This window comes from Lissotriton vulgaris, chromosome 3_1, assembly GCF_964263255.1.
Source record: "Lissotriton vulgaris chromosome 3_1, aLisVul1.2, whole genome shotgun sequence".
In the NCBI taxonomy this organism is placed as follows: domain Eukaryota; kingdom Metazoa; phylum Chordata; class Amphibia; order Caudata; family Salamandridae; genus Lissotriton; species Lissotriton vulgaris.
In genome coordinates, this window is record NC_141689.1 from 2,112,207,688 (window position 1) to 2,112,223,061 (window position 15,374).

General features: G+C 43.9%; 1 protein-coding gene across 1 annotated transcript in view; it reads left to right on the top strand.

Moving 5' to 3' along the window:
* Positions 1 to 15,374, top strand: part of CORIN (corin, serine peptidase) — a 1,855,778-nt gene that overhangs the window by 545,324 nt on the left and 1,295,080 nt on the right. The window lies entirely within an intron of this gene.

Consider the following 15,374-nt stretch of genomic DNA (forward strand, 5'->3'; position numbering starts at 1 on the left):
TTCTATGTTTATGGAAGGGTAGATGCGAGGCCCCCCCACCCGTGGCCTCCCTTCCTGAGCCATTAGAGTTCCCGGGGAGCTCACCCCCGAGGCTGAACGTATGTATGAGGAGGCAGAATGCTGGCCCTGTCCGAACCAACAGAAGCCCCATGAAGCCCAACCCGGGCCCGAAATCATTAAACAAGGGGAGGTGGGCCACCTGTCCCCCCTCCCTGAGCCTCAGGAGGCCAGAGGAGCCCACACCTCAATCAAAAAAATTTTTGATGGGAAAGGGGCCATGTGCACTCCTCCCCGAGCCTCTAAAGGCAGGGAGCCGACCCCGCTGTGTTGAAAATATAAAAAATGGGTAGGTGGCCCCCCTCCTAGAAATGATGCCATGCCATTGGGGATGGGGTCAAAACCAGCCCGGGGAGGTGGGCCACATGCTGCCTTCCCCCTGATAATCATGACAGGCCCTTGGGAATACGGTCCCCGGGACCTAAATCAGCCTGGGGAGGAGGGCTGTATGCGAGCCCCCCCTTAGTAAAAAACAATGACCCTGGAGGATGGGGTCCCCACAGCCTAATGAGGCTTGGGGATGGGGCCATGTAACCCTCCTCCCCTTTACAAAAAGCACTGGAGGATGGGGTCCCCAGGGCCTAATGAGGCTTGGGTAGGGGGCCATTCTGCCCTACTCCTGTTTAAAAAAAAAAGACCCTGGGCTATTGTGTCTCCAGGGCCAGGTCCTGTAGCCAACCCTCGCCGCTCATGGCCGAAGGCCATGCACAGCAGGTGATCGGATTTATCTATCTTAATTAAATATTACTTTACGGTAAAAAAACAAACTAGAAATTCACTGAATAAAAGAAAGGTTAAAATAACATTGTAGTTAGCAGCGATAAAAAGATCTATTTCTGTTAAAGGAAAACCTTAGAAATTCATTGTCAAAACCGTAGTTTAAAGTTACATTATAGTTAGGTGAACTTGTCTATAACAACATGAATGTTTTAAACTAAAAAAAAAACCACAGAATTTCACCAGTTATAGTTAGCAGCACCTCAACCATGCACTGCTTATGACCTCACATATAACATCTCTCGTGACATGTTCTATGATGCTCTAATGGGAGCGAAACACTTGCAGGGGCTGCTTTTATTCATCTCGGTGTGGATGGCACTGTGCTAATCGTATGCTTAAAGACTTTGACAAAAAAGCAGACATTTGAGGAGAGTAAATTTAGTGTCGCTGGTGTTGAGAGTGCTCTATGCTGAAGCTGCTTTTCACCTAAACTTGAGAAATACCCAAAGTTCTCTGCTTCTTTTTTTGAATAATTTATGCGTCACTCTTTGCCTGAAAGGGTATTGTTCTGACACAATTATATATATATGAAAAACACAAAGGTTAAAGTAATGTTATAATTAGGTGAAATGTTCAGTAACAACGGTATGTTTTAAACAAAATAAACCCACAGATATTCACCAGCTATAGTTATCTCAAGTAAGTATAACTTGTGCCATAAGGTAACTATAACTCATGCCCCACCCATGCACAGTTTTGCATCAATAATGTTGTTGTAATGTTGAAGTGATATTATCAATCATGTCACAGAAGACGTCATGAGTGATGTAATATGTAGGGTAATTAGCAGTGCATGGTGGGAACGCGAGTTATAGTTACCGTAGGGCACACAATATATTTACCCAATAATATAACTGGGGAATTTCTGTGTTTTATTTAGTTTAAAATGTTACACTGGTACTGAATATTTCACTGAACTATAACATTGCTTTATCCTTTGGTTTCTTCAGTGAATTTTCAAAGGATTTTTTAAATGAAAAGTAGTATTTTATTACGTAAAGCCAACCACCTGCCGCACATGGCCGAAGGGCGTGGCCTGCAACTAGACTAGGCCCTACAGCCAACCCTACGCTGTGCACTGCCTCAGGTCGTGCACAGTTGGGGGTTAGCAACCCACCCACAGTCAACTACACGCTGTGCACTGTCTTTCATCGTGCCAGCGTGGGTGTGGCTGCAGGGCATGGCTTGCAGCCAGGCTCTGCGTCCAATTTCTCATATTAGCCATCTGGAAGCAGCAAACCCCACGCCATGCATGGGCTTTGGTTATGCATGGTATGGGGTTGGTCGCAGGACCTGGTTTGCAGCCAGGCCCTGCGTCCAACTCCCTGCAGACAGGAAACCCCACCCAGCGCACAACCTTTGTTCATGCATGGTGTAGGGTTGGCTGCAGGGCTTGGCAAAACCCACAGCAGGCTGCCAACCCCACACCACGCACAATCCTTGGTGTGCACGGTACATGGTTGGCCTATGTGCACTGGGGAACCCATCCCCGCAGCCAAAACATATATATTAAGGGGAAAGGGGCATGCAGCCTCCCTCCCTAAACCTTAATTTGCTCTGTGGACCGAATCCCCTGGAGCCAAAATCCAATAAAAAGGGGTGGGTGTAACACCCACCCACACCAAGCCTTAAAAGGCCTCGGGGACCCCACCCCCAGGCTAAAATACAGTTTAACAGCTGAGGGGGGATGCAGCCCCCATCCCCAACTCGTCTTGTGGCTCGGGGGGACCCATCCAGCCAGGGACAAATTCTAAGGGGAGGAGGGCTGTGCTGCCCACCTTGACCCATCCCTCATGGCCAACTATAATAAACAAGCATTGGCATAGCCAATAGGCCTCGCCTTTGGGACCTTATGTGCTTAGCCAGAACTTTTGGCTATGTTGTAGAGCATTGTGGCTGCTGTGCATCATGTTGAAAAGTTATAATAAAAAGTGTTAGGCATTTTTGTTACCTTTATACAAATCAAGACGACATTATATACAACTGAACAACCTGATTAACCAAGATATTAACATTAAAAATGTCTTCTAGTTTTTTTGTACTTGTCTGCTGGCAACTTCTTTCTGCCTGGGGGAGCGGGACATAAATAACGGGGAAGTGGAGGTTGGAAAACAGTAATTTAATTAGAACATGAACAGCGGACGGACACTAGGGGAGAATCAACAGATGCCATATTCCAAGGGCAGACTGACGTGATGCTTAGTTGATGTTTAGGTGATATTTAGGTGTTGCGCTGAAGCAAAATGGTGGTGCTGAGTGATGTTTGGTGCTCAGATGGTGCCATTATATGGTGTGATTTTGAGGTACGTTGTGGATTGTGGAGTTGAAATATGGTATTTGGTGTGTATTGGAAATGTGTGGAGTTGAATTGTGTGTCCTGGAACTGTGGTGCTGAGTGAAATTATGCTCAGTGAAATTGTGTCATTGTGTAGAGTGCATTTATGTTGATTGGTGGTATGTGGCACAGAGTGCATTCATGTGGAGTGTATTTATGTTGCATTGAGTATAGTGTATTTATGTGACGTGGTGTGTAATTATGTGGCACTGAGTGGTATTGTGTGGAGTGTATTTATGTTGCATTAAATAGAGTGTAATTGTGACGTGTGATTATGAGGTACTGAGTGGTATTATGTGGAGTGTATTTATGTTGCACTGAGTAGAGTGTAATTATGTTGCATGTAATTATGTGGCACTGAGTGGTATTATGTGGAGTGAATGTTGCATTCAGTAGAGTGTAATTATCTGGCGTGCAATTATGTAGTCAAAAAAAGTGATTCCCATGGTTGTCTAACCTTAACTCAACAATATTGCACCTTCCTTACTCAGGTCTATTACTATGGACCTGTAGAATTCATCTGACGCTCAAATCGTTCATTCAGCTGTTAGAAATCTTTACTAAAAGTGAAACCACAAAAAGCACTTACAATCTACAGAAGGTAAATACGTAGCCAAAAGAAAAAGTCTCAATATTTTATTTTTATATTTATGAAGACAAAGAACCACAAATGATTAAAATTTTGATCAGTTAGTCATACAGTTATACATATTTCATCAAAATAAATGCAATGCATACATCAGGTAAACATCCTCTATTCAACAAATATACATTTAATGTTCAAACATGTACAAAAAAGAGAGCATATTATAATAAAAGTTCACAAATAAAAATACGTTAAAAATGTGTCAACGCGTTTCGGTGGATCCTGCTGTGCGCACCACCTTCCTCAGGACAATTTAAAAACAATCTTATTCACAATTTTAAGCGCTCCACGTCTCACTTCTCAATATGGTAGCGCAAGCTGTTCACATCAGCTATTGCGATAGAATGCTCTAAACAGGGGAGATATCTCCTACTGATTTCACTGTCTTTGTATCACAGTTTATATTAAAAAGAGGTGTTGATTCCCTCTCCACTCCTCCAAGTGGTTTGTCGTACCGCTTTATCATCAATATAGGCACTGCTTCTATAATCTCTGTGCTCTATCTTGATAGCTCCTGTTACTCTGTAGTGGGGGTTATTCAATTGTCCCGCTTACAGGTTCTTCGCGTTTTCGTATCATCAACCGCGTTGGTTTCGGAGCAGTGCAACTATGTAGCACTGAGTGGTATTATGTGGAGTGTATGTTGCATTGAGTGCAGTGTAATTATGTAGCATATAATTATGTGGCACTGAGTGGTATTATGTGGAGTGTATTTATGTTGCATTGAGTAGAGTGTAAATATGTGGTGTGTAATTATGTGGTACTGAGTGGTATTATGTTGAGTGTATTTATGTTGGATTGAATTGAATATAATTATGTGACTTGTAATTATGTGGTACTGAGTGGGATTATGTGGAATGTACTTATGTTGCATTGAGTAGAGTGTAATTATGTGGTACTGAGTCGTATGTGGGTGTATTTATGTTGCATTGAGTAGAGTGTAAATATGTGGCGTGTAACTGTGTCAGACTGAGTGGCATTATGTGGAGTGTATTATTGTTGAATTGAGTAGAGTATTTATGTGGCGTGTAATTATGTGGCACAGTGTTATTATGTGGAATGTATTTATGTTGCATTGAATATAGTGTAATTTTGTGACGTGTAATTATGTGGTACTGAGTGGTATTATGAAGAGTGTATTTATGTTACATTGAGTATAGTGTAATTATGTGGTGTGTAATTATGTGGTACTGAGTGGTATTATGTGGAGTGTATTTATGTTGCATTGAATAGAGTGTAATTGTGATGTTTGATTATGTGCTAGGCTCGACCTAAAAAGAGCACTGGACCACATGTTCACTGTCATTACACATACACTCCCCACACTGGCAACAGCCTGTCACTCAGTGACATTAAAACGGAGTGTCCCCACACTGGCAGCCTACGATTTCAACTGCTAATAAATCTGAGCCCTTAGACACCTGCTAAAGGCTAGATGCTTCCTCTCATTAAACTGAGCGATGCAGCACAGAATTCAATTAAAATTAAAGATGAATTGATTTCCACATGGTGTTTACAGACTTTGCAGGCGTTGTATGGACATCCACTGTTACTCAATATAATGGTACTCACATTATTTAACTCAGAAGCATACGAGCTTTGGAAAAGGCTGTGTCAATACTGTAGAGCAGCAGTAAAAAAACAAGCATTTGCAATGCAATAGGTCTCACATTAGGAAAGTTTGAGCTATTGGTATTGTAAATGACAATTTTTTTATGTATGTGTTAGTTTTGAAAATAGCTAAATTAATAGCTTTGTCATTTACAATGCAAATAGTTATACCTTTCGCAAATGTGACACCTATAGCATTTGTAATGCAATATGTGTGGTATTTACGTGACTTAGATGTATTGATATTACAAATAACAGTGGCTTTAAAACATTTTAAAAAATTAATACTTAAATAAAAGGTATTGTAATATATAATGGCAATAGCTTAAACTTTTGTAAATAACGTTTGTGAATATTATGTTCAGTGTATTTTATTGTGACGAAAATCCAAGAACAGAAGTGAAATATTAACATCTTTTTGTGACATCTATACTACTATTATAAAGAGAGAACTTGCACCTTTTGGCCAGGTAAACTCGGGAACCACAGCGCCAATCTACACACCCGATACATCTATGAAAATGTCAGGGTGTGTAGATGGACATAGGCTATATAAATAAAATAAAAAAGTAAATTAAAAAAATTAAGTTTGTAAACAAAGTAGTCCCCTGAAAGTAGCGCCGGCCGGGACCTAGCGCTGGCCGCGACGCGACGTGCGTGATGACGACGAAGGAGGAGGGCGGTTCAGTGACGAGCGGCTGTGCAGTGAGGAGCCGCGGCACAGGTAAGGAAAGGGAAAGTGAGACTGTGTGATGCAGGGGGAGGCAAGAAGGAGGCAGCAGTAAATGAAAATATCTGAGCACAAGTGAGTCGGGGCGTGAGGGGGTTGCGAGTGAGTCGGGGCGCAAGTGAGTCGGGGCGGGAGGGGGGCGTGAGTGATCGGGCGGGAGGGAGTCGGTGCGGGAGGGGGTCGGGGCGGGAACGGGTGTACTGCCCCCAGCCCCTTTCTGCCCCAGGCAACGGTGGGGCGGGCTGCTAGTTTGTAATAAAGCTTGAAACATTGAGAGAACATATTTGAACCAGTTGTTGTTGAATGGTTGCACAGATTGATGCTGTGATAGCGCAGAGTGATGTTGTGGTGGCGACGAGTGATAAAGATTGTTGAAAATATGTAGGTTAATCTTGCCAAGGCAATGTAAAAAAGGCTGCTGTATTTTTCAGAGTGCTCAGAAACTGAACATCCTGCATGGCATGCTGAATGATTTTGCGTGATCTGGAAGAGTGCTGTGAATGGTATGAGTTGTTCTGCTGTGTGTGTTGCTGCAGAACTTCTCTCGTGCAGGCAGAGGAAGTAACAGCACACAGCCATCCCAAAGGTACTTCTCCTCATCATCACACTTTACCTTAATATAATCACGTAAGGCACCTGACGCTGCACTTAGTATAGAAAAATTAAAGTGCACGCTAAGTATGTAGAAGTTAAAGCGCAAGTTGCATGCAGCTATGAAAGGATCTAATGATCGTAATGGCTGCATCCGGTTACACTGCCCTAAAACAAAATATAGTGTGATAAAAAAGGAACAAGCGCTAAAGTGACATAAAAGCAGGCGCCCATGTAGATAGAAACTGTGAAACTTGACAATGAGAATTGTGACACGCCCGGGCAAAAGCGGATTCTGTTATCTTCCGGTGTTGGAGGAAAATGCATCAATCAGAAGAACGTGGATAAAGACTGATAACAGACACCAAACCAACTTCTCACCGTCCGGGGGGGGGGGGGGAAGGGTGGAGGGTGGGGGGGGGGGGCCTAGTGAGGAATGTCATGAAAGAGCCTTATAAAACATGTGCCAAACACGAAAGGCAGCACAGGCTCGAAAACTCTTATTTTTAAGGGAAAACAGGCAGTGTCCAGAAACCCTCACAAAGCGAGGCACATCACCATGAATGCCGATATTGAAAAAATAATCTTCCAAAACACATGCAATTGGGCAAAAGACTAAGATGAATATTGATGCTCCCCCTTAACTTTACAGAAACGCTCATGCTCTTAAAATGCATGAAATGAGCATTCCCACCACCAAACGGAACCAGCATTGTTAGTATCGTGAAACGGGTGCCCTGGAAAGCAAAACAAGAGCTCTCTAATCTGTGAATGGAGACGAAACGAGTGCAGACATATTTGTAAAACTACAAAAGCTCAGCAGTCAATTAGGTGAAGGTTTGCAAACGGCGCTTCAGTGTGACCTCATGTTTATTGACTTATGAAAGAGCTTTGGCAGCTCGCGTTGGAGGTTTTCACCACTCAGACCAGAGTCGGAGATATTTATTATAGCGCCTCGATTAATTGAACAGCCATTAGAGACCAAACCGCAATTATTTTAAAATAAAATGCACATGAGAAATGTAAAAATAAGGACACTGGATACATGAAACAACAGAGAATGTTACCTAAAAACGGCTTTTGAACAATTCTAAGTTAGGATTCATGACCTGGGATGCATTCTTCAGCCACGATACAGTGGCTCACTTTCTAACAAGCTCTTGCCATTGCTGTGATTAAGGAGGAGGAGAAATGCGGCTCTGGAGCAAATGGTAACGAGCGCGTGAATGGGAAGAGCGGCCGTGGGAGGAGGGAGGGGAGTGCGAAGTGCAGGCGGGGGCGGGGAGCGGAGCCTTTGAAGTGTGTGAGGCACTGAGAGACAGATGGTGGTTTGTGACGTAGCTGGTTTGTGAACGTGCACGGAGCACATGCACTGTGGCAAATCCGGCGTTGGTTTCAAAGCTTATTTGGCCCTCAATACTCCTTTTTACATTTACGATTCCAAGATGGCGAATGTCACCTGAAGATGTGCATTTAAAAAAAAATACATGCAATTTCTGATGTTTTTTTCCCTCGTCTTCATTGCTTGATTTTGCTTGCAAAGAAAATGTCACTCATGATCGCTAAATGTCACTCATAATTACAATGAAAGTTTGGAAATGTCACACATAAGCAATCTGAAACCTTGGCAGCAATGTAAGATACTTATTGCAGAGGCACTATATTTAAAGGTAGTGAGGGGGGGAGAGTGCTGCTCCGTGAACAAATGTAGGAACTGGAGTGCTGCCAACTGCAAAGAAGCAACAACAAACCTCCAAATTCCCTTTAATGCTTTGAACAAAGTGTATGCTGCCATTTGGTATGGGCATTTCTTGAAACATTGCACAACCAAAACATTAGTGGTATGGGGGAAACATTGTTAAAATATACTTAAAATAACAAGATGTGCACAGGAAATCACACTGCTTATAAGGTACAGCTAAAGCAAGAGCAATGCTCCCAAGGTAAACATTTCAGCAAATAAAGCAAAGTGCCAAGTACACAAAACTAGCTTTAAATGCCTTTACCAAACGAACTTTAAATTGCCTTTGCCAAACGACATCAAAAGCAAAATAAAAGCATATACTTTAAAATGTATAAGAAGACATTACAATGCATCCTACTATAGGTTTTAAAACAAAATACAGAGGCACTTTCCAGAGCACACACTTGCTACCTTAACATCACATACAAAAACAACAAGCATGTAAAATAAACGAAAAAATTAATAAAAACTAAATAGTGTGATGTGAATTTTACTCTCATTATAAGTTGGACCCAAAGATAAAGCATTTTAATAAACGGAGTCCAAAATGGGTGCAAAAGAGTAGCCGCCTGAAAGCGTCAATATTCCTGGAGAGCCTAAACCCAATGCCAGGAAGGCCACAGCAAGCCCTAAGGTGTCCGTGGAGAAGGAGGAATAAGCTGAAGGGGCTGGAGTGGAATAAAAACCAAACCTAACTCGGGATAAAAAAACACCATAGTTATGCACCTGCAGACTCGGGGTCTGCGCTCTGAGAGCAGCAGTTCCTGTAAAGAGCACGGAGCCCTGCACGCCTGTTGGTGCACAGGTATTAAGGGTGGGAGAACACTGCTCCGTGAACACATTTTGGAAGTTGAACGCTACCAACTGCAAACTCACCACAATGGTTTAAACATTAAAATGCCTAAAAAAAACAACAAAAGCAGAAAAGCAATCATTACGAGAAAGTAGCATAATGTGGCTTTTACTTGCAATATAAGTTGAACTCGAAGGGAAAGCATTTTTCCAAAGAAGTTGAATACCCCTCTTCTGTAGTTGGTGGTTTACTTTATAGTCTCTCGCTGGGTGGAGCACCCATGGGCAAATTTCAGTAAAAATTACTCCTAAGGGCGTTCCAGGTATGTTGGAGGGGCTAGGGGAAGAGCTATAGGAAAAGGCTTCTACTCAAAAGCACTGTGACACAGCGATGAAAAAAGGAACTGCCTAAAAGCGTCAATGCTCCTGCAGGGCCTGAAGCCAAGTACAAGAAGGTCGCTGCAGAACCCAACGAGTCCGGGGAGGAGAAGGAAGAGGCTGGGAGATCTGGTATGGAAAAACAAGCCCGGGAGTGGTGCGCGCACGCTAAAAGGAATTTTTTTTAAAAGCCAGCGAGTGGTGCGCGCGCGCATACTCAAAAGAATTTAAGTTATGTAACAGGCACAATGAGGGCCGCTGCTCGCTCCCGAGCTCCCTAGGCCAAGGAAGAGAGAAGGTGGTGCATGCATCCACCTTTGGCCAATTGCATGCTGTCTTTCTTAGAAAGATGCACGCAAAGGTGAGCAGCGTGTGAGTAAAGAAAAGCACACGCACGAGTTGGAAGTGCTTTCTAGAAGCCTCGCAGAGCAGCACATGTGTGCTGGCTCAGGCGAGACCTAAATAGGGTAGGAGTCCTCTCGGCCCCCTCCTGAGCCTTATCACACCTCGGGGACTACATCTTCTGGGCAGCATGTTATTCTAAGGAGGAGCAGGACCATTTCTGGCTTTACCCATGCCACGTATGGCGGTGCATGAAACGCACAAAAGGTGATGTGAGGCTGCTTGCAATAAGTCGAACCAATAGCAATAGCTTGCCATAGCATTCCAACCCATCGTTCTTTTGCTTGCCATGCCACCTCAGTTTGGACGCAGCTATATGCAAATCAGCCTTGACCCTGTTCCTCCTGGGAACAGTCCAGCCCGAACTGCCAATCCAGGCCCTCCCTCAACTGGAACACAAGGAACACAGGACCGGTTTCGCTGTAGTTATGGGTTCATCAGCAGGGTATGGATTGGTTCCACTACACTCCTCCTGGCGTAATGCTGGCTGGGGATGAAGTCCTCTTGGATGCTGAGGATTCTTGGGGCCCAGAAGCCCTAGTGTTACCTCCAGTAAGCCTGACACAGCAGGATTCCTGAGAGCTAGTCAGAAGCATGCCCCCTTTCTCTAAAACTCTGCAAACGCGTCTACTGATTAAAAAAATTTAAATTCACTTAAAAAGCAAAGGTAAGGGGTCAATATAGTTAGGAAATAGAATGTTTTTTTAATTTGGAAATTCACTGAAAAAAACCAAAGGTTACAGGGACATTATAATTAGGCTCAGATTTCACTCATACAAAGCCAGCTAAATTCAGCATTTATAGATACCTGAACTAACTATAACTTATGCCCCCGCATTGCACTGCCTATGACCTCACATATTACATCACTCATGACATGGTCAGTGACATCACTGATGACATCTCAAATGACATCACAGATGACACCATCCAGTGAGTATAAGTATTTTGTTATGATTTTTAAACTAAAGTACTGCATTAGGTTAACTACAAATGAGCAATACTACTTTTAATATATCTGGTAAGTGACTGTGTGACTGTATGCATCATTGTGTGTATGGGTGTATGTGGGTGTGGGAGTAGCTATGTGGGTGAGTGAAATTCTGTGTTAGTGGCTGCATTGGTGAGTGAGTGGGTGTCAGTGACTATGGGTGAGTGAGTGGATATCTGAATGGCTGTATGAGTGAGTGACTGGGTATTTAGGTGGCTGTACTGGTGAGTTAGTGGCTGTTTGAGTTGGTGTTTCATTAGGCGAGTTGGTGTGTGAGTGGCTGTATTGGAGAGTGGGTATCAGTGTGAATGGCTGTATGGGTAAGTACGGGCATGTGTGAGTCCTTGTATGGATGTGTGAATGGATATGTAAGTGTTTGTGGGAGTGAGTGTGTGAGGGTCTGTATGAGTGAGTGAGTCGCTGTGTTGAGAGGCTGATTGGGTTAGTGAGTGGATGTGTGAGTGAGTAAATGACCACTCACATACCCATTAACAGATCCATACCAGTACTCAGTCACCCATTCACTCCTCCATAGAGGCACTCACTCACCCACTCACTAACTCGTACAGCCACTCATACAACCAGTCACTCACCCATGCAGCCAATGACATACTCATACACTGACCCATATAGCTACTGACATGTCCACTTATTTAGCTACACAGTCACTGACACACCCAGTCATTCGCCCACACAATCTTTCACAAAAGCCTCTCACTTACCATGCAAGCACTCACACATTCACTCACACATCCACACAACCACTTACATTCCCATTCACACATCCATACATACACTCACACATCCGCTCACTCACCCATACGTCCATTCACACAGACAATTACTCTCCAATACAGCCACTCTCACACCAACTCACTTAACCAAACACCCACTGAAACAGCCACTCACTCACCCATACAGCCACTTAAACACGCAGTCACTCATTCATACAGCCATGCAGACACCCACTCACTCACCGTTAAAGTCACTTACACATCCACTCACAAATACAACCACTCACACAGCAATTCAGCCACACAGCTACTCACCTACCCACTTATATACCCATACAGGCACTCGCATACCCATACACACACGGATATATACAGTCACACTATATTTCTTAGAAGCAGTATCACTCAGTAGTAGTACACCCGGTATACTACTTTAACTTTTATCGTACATTAGTATATATGTTTAACAATCATGAACTATTAAAAACCTCTTACACTCACTAGATAATGTCAGTAGTGATATGATCAGTGATGCCATTTGAGATGTCATCAGGGATGTCACTGACCATGTCATGAGTGATGTGATATGTGAGGTTATAAGCAGTGATTGGGGGGGGAGCAATTTATAGTTAGCTCACTAGTTAGCTCACTAACTATAACAGCTGAATTTCTCTGGTTTTGTGTGGTTGACATGTCAGCCTAATTATAACATCGCTGCAACCTTGTTTTTTTTCAGTGAAAAAAAATATATATATATATACATATATATATATTACCTACTGGCGGTCGCCAGTAGGTAGTTATAGTTAGGATTGCCTACCTTAGGAAATCCGCAACATTCTATTGGGAATAACTCTGGCACTGGTTGAGGAATTTGTGTGTAATTTTCCCAAATTTTGGCCAGCTCCGCTGCGCTCCTCGAGAAGTGGGGGCTGAGAAAAAAGGGGGGTCCCAAAACGTGTTTTCTCCAGTGGTTTTTTAGAAAATTAACTTCAAAAACACATATATATCTATAGGCGTGCTGCGGGCGCTCACCGGTGCGTGTTCCTGGGAGCGCACCAGGCGCGCTACGGGAGTGCGCGAGCGGAAAGCTGATTGGCTGTCGGGTGTCTGTCAACATTCTAAACAGTCCGGAGAGTCCGCCATCTTGTGTCTCGGTAGAATCGAGACACAAGAGGAGAAAAAGAAAGGGGGAAATAATTAAAAGGGGGCAGAGTAGACACCCTAGGTTTTCTGAGGGGGGCCTAGAAGGACCCTGAAGGGCAAAAAAACCTTTTTTTTTTGTTGTTGAAATTTTCGCGGGGTAAGCGCTGGGTTCGTTCCCGGGTACGCTCTTCGGTTCGCGCACCCTGAGCGCACTATGGGGAAAAACAGTGTGAAAAAAAGAGAAAAAAAATAAAGTAGAGTGTTTAGAGGAAAGTGATGCATTGCTGGAGTGTGTCAAAAAAATGATGCAACTCCAGCAATGTATCCTTTCAAATGGGGCTAGTCCCATGTGAAAGGGCCTGCGTCAGTTTTACGCCTGCTATGAGGCAGGCGCAAGAAAAGTGACGCAGTGAAATCTCATAGATTTCACTGCGTCACTTCTACGACTCTTTCTTGCGTCAATACGCCCCCTTTGCATACATTACACCTGGCGCAGGTATAATGTGGCACAGGGGTTTGCAAAGTGACGCATCTACCTAGATGCGTCACTTTGTAAATATGACTCAACAAGGTGCATTTTTTACACCACTGGTGCGTCACAAAAAGTGACGCACCAGTGGCGTAAAAGTGACGCATGGTTTCATAAATGAGGCCTTCAGTCTTCTACTCATGCGTCATATTTAATGTATGACGCATTATGTCGCAAGGAGTTACAGATACGTCAGTATTTCTGACTTATCTGTAAGCGCAAAAGTGATGCTTTGCTGGAGTGTGTCACAAAAGTGACGCAACTCAAGCAATGCATCCGTTCACATGGGGCCAGCCCCATGTGAAAGGGCTTGCGTCAGTCTTACGCCTGCTGTGAGGCAGGCGCAAGATTTTGAGGCAACGGTGTCCTAAAAGTGACATAGTGAAATCTCATAGATTTCAATGCGTCACTTCTACGACCCTTTCTTGCGTCTATACGCCCCCTTTGCATACATTACACCTGGCGCAGGTATAATGTGGCGCAGGGGTTTACAAAATGACGTATTTACCTAGATGCGTCACTTTGTAAATATGACTCAACAAGGTGCATTTTTTACACCACTGGTGAGTCACAAAAAGTGACGCACCGGTGGCGTAAAAGTGGCGCATGGCTTCATAAATGAGGCCTTCAGCCTTCTACTCATGCGTCATATTTAATGTATGACTCATTATGTCGCAAGGAGTTACAGATACGTCAGTATTTCTGACGTATCTGTAAGCGCAAAAGTGATGCATTGCTGGAGTGTGTCACAAAAGTGACGCAACTCCAGCAATGCTTCCCCATGTGAAAGGGCCTGCGTCACTCTTACGCCTGCTGTGAGGCAGGCGCAAGATTTTGACGCAACTGTGTCCTAAAAGTGACGCAGTGAAATCTCATAGATTTCACTGCGTCACTTCTACGACCCTTTCTTGCGTCAATACGCCCCCTTTGCATACATTGCACCTGGCGCAGGAATAATGTGGTGCAGGGGTTTACAAAGTGACGCATCTATCTTGGTGCGTCACTTTGTAAAAATGACTCAACAAGGTGCATTTTTTACACCACTAGTGCGTCACAAAAAGTGACGCACCTGTGGCGTAAAAGTGATGGATGGCCTCATAAATGAGGCCTTCAGTCTTCTACTCATGCGTCATATTTAATGTATGATGCATTATGTCGCAAGGAGTTACAGATACGTCAGTATTTCTGACGTATCTGTAAGCGCAAAAGTGATGCATTGCTGGAGTGTGTCACAAAAGTGATGCAACTCCAGCAATGCATCCTTTCACATGGGGCCAGCCCCATGTGATAGGGCCTGCGTCAGTCTTATGCCTGCTGTGAGGCAGGCGCAAGTTTTTGACGCAACGGTGTCCAAAAAGTGACGCAGTGAAATCTCATAGATTTCACTGCGTCACTTCTACGACCCTTTCTTGCGTCAATACGCCCCCTTTGCATACATTACACCTGGCGCAGGTATAATGTGGCGCAGGGGTTTACAAAGTGACGCATCTACCTAGATGCGTCACTTTGTAATTGGTACAGTAATGATTACCATGGGGACGTTACCTAATTTGAAATGCCTAACATGGAATGTCCGGGGACTGCGAACAATGGTCAAACGCCACAAAGTGCATGCTTATCTGGTGAGGTGGGGTGTCCAGATTGCAATGTTACAGGAAACTCACTTAACTAAACAAGAATGCACTGCACTACAGAAGAGGTGGCGGGGTCAGGTATTTGGCACCACTTATTCAGCGTTTGCTAGAGGGGTGCTGATATGGGTAAGGGCAGGCATACCGTTCCAGGTTACGAACCAGTTGGTGGACCCTGAGGGTAGATATGCAGTGGTGGAGGGGAGGTTATATGGCAGAGATGTGGTTTTATGCAGTGTATACGCCCCAAATGTTGATCAGGCTCACTTTTTTGATG